This window comes from Orycteropus afer, unplaced genomic scaffold, assembly GCF_000298275.1.
Source record: "Orycteropus afer afer isolate SDZICR_OR568_19922 unplaced genomic scaffold, OryAfe1.0 scaffold00031, whole genome shotgun sequence".
Classification (NCBI taxonomy): Eukaryota; Metazoa; Chordata; class Mammalia; order Tubulidentata; family Orycteropodidae; genus Orycteropus; species Orycteropus afer.
In genome coordinates this window covers 13,290,282-13,292,885 of record NW_006921618.1, presented here as the reverse complement: position 1 = coordinate 13,292,885, position 2,604 = coordinate 13,290,282, and positions in this window count along the sequence as shown.

The window sequence follows — 2,604 nt, the reverse complement described above, 5'->3', positions numbered from 1 at the left end:
TGCCTTAAGGATCATGCTCTTTTAAGAATGACTTATAACAGATCAAATTGACAACTACAGCTCAAAAGATTAGATAGGAAACTTAGGGAGCAATGAGTTTATGTTAATGGGGGAGGAACAGTCTGGAAAAGGAGAGTAAGAGTGGTTGCACAAGTTGAAAAACGTAATCAATTTCACTGAATTGTACACATAGAAAGTGTTGAATTGGTGTTTGTTCTGCTGTCTAGATTCTCAACAACAAAAAATAAATTATTAAAAAAACAAAATGAAAAAAAGACTGTTGACAGAAGCATGCCTTTCTTCTCTGGTTCTTAGCATTCGGGAACACACCTTTGTCAAAATATGAAGCAATAAAGCAAACATAAGTTTAAAAAAAAAAAAGCTCCATGATATATGACTCCGTTTATTAGTGATTGTCAAGGGCCATGGGGGGGATTTGGGAGTTACTGCTAATGGATATGGAGTTTCTTATGATCAAAATGATCATGATATTCAGAAATTAGACAGTGATGATGGTCACACAACATTGTAAATACACTATAAAGCAGTAAATTGTATACTTAGAAATAGTGAATTTTATGGTATACTACAGCTCAATAAAAAAAGGAAAAAAAAGAACTCCCACAGGAGTAAAACAGTATAGAATAACTCATTCTTGACTCTTCCTATTAAGTTCAGAAATAGATGGGCCGCTGGTGAAAATCTTTAGGACGATTTGAAGGAGATAAGAGATGTTCTGAGATAAGAGAGAAAAATGAACATAAAAAAAGCAACATGAATAACCAATTATACAGCCAAAAAAGATAGAGGTGAGTGAAAGCAGACAGAAATCACTACACACTGATAGTTTCTATCCTCAAAGTCCTTTAAACTATAGAAATATTCATTCAACAAGTTTAGTATGTATTCAATACTTACTATCCATCAGGCACTGTGTTAAACACATTACAGATACCGTATTTCATGCTCACATCAACTCTGAGGCAAATACTATTATTATCCTCATTTATGGATGAGGACAGAAATGTTTAGAGAGATGAAGATCACTGCTAGATAGAGGCTTCAAAGCCAGAATTGTGCTCTAACAGACTCTAGGAAGTCCTGCCAGCATTCTATGTCACAAAACACTTAAAAAGAGAAATCAAGGAAGTTATCAAAGCACCACAAATTGGACTTTCTGATTCAGATCTAACCTGTGCTGCAAACCCCAAAGCAGTTAAGAACAGACACAGCATATACAATTTCTTCACTTTGCCCTTGGTCATCACCCATGCTGTATTTCCCAAGTTGCTAACCAAAAATTAGATTTTGACTGTTTTAAGTATTTCTCTCCTTGAAGAATCACAATCTTAGAAAGAACACCATACTTGGCACCTGTTGAGAGAATCACATCAAGACAGGAGAGGATTGGAAGGGAGACATAGACAGCTGACAGACACATTAAGAATCTCACACCATCACAGTATTTTCATGGCTTTGATCATTCATTAAACCAGAGAAAGAGAAGCCAAGTCTTTGACAAGAAGTTCCTTTTACAAAGAATCAGTACTGAGAGATACAAAACTACCAGATATTATATAATAGACAAGGCCTAAGGGCAAGTAATGAGGAAGTGGAGGGGCAGAGGCATGGTTATCTTAATCATCCTTGTATCAGCACTTCTCCCTACCTAACACACCAAACCCACTGCCACTGAATTCATTCTGACCTAGAACATACTATTCTATAAATCAACCAAAATTTACTCAGCATGTGCCTGGCTCTGGGAGGTCTGATGGCATAGTGCCTAAGGCCCAGAGGGAGTGTAGCCTACTGCCTAAGGCACTTCACTGCTAACCAGGAGGCTGGTGGTTCAAACCTACCAGCCACTCCTCGGAAGGAAGATTGGGCAATCTACTTCCACAGTGTTAACACCTCGGAAACTCAAGGAGGGGTCACTATGAGTTGGATCCGACTCGACAGCAATGAGTTTGGTTTTCTGGTTTTGGCTCTGTGACAAGTGTTGGGAACATACTGGTATAAAAGACAAACATGGTTCTGATGCTCCTGGTCTACCATCATGAAGAAAGTGTTGAACATACCTGAAAGAACAAATAAGCTTTAACACACTTTCAGTTCATCCAAAGGACCAGCACCTCCTTGTCTGGAGGAAGGTTTCTCAACCTCGCACTACTGATATCTTGAGTCCAGAAATTCTTTGTTGTGGAGGGCTGTCCTACCCACTGTAGGATGTTTGGCAGCATCCCTGGATGTCTGTACTTACTGCCATTGAACCACTTCTGACTCATGCCACCCCTCCTTGGATTTCTGAGGTGGTATCTCTAGGGAAGCAGATTGCCCAATCTTCCTTCTGGTTAGCAGTCAAATGCCTTAGGCACTACACCACCAGAACTCCCTTATATGTCCCTGTTGTTCTTGTTGCTATGTGCCGTCCAGCTGGACCCAACTCATAGGGACCCCTCCTTGGGTTTCGGAGGTGGTATCACTAAGGAAGTAGATTGCTCAACTTCCTTCCAAGGAGTGGCTGGTGGGTTTGAACCGCCAGCCTTCTGGTTAGCAGTCAAGTGCCTTAGGCACTATGCTACACTTCCCAAGGAAGGCAAC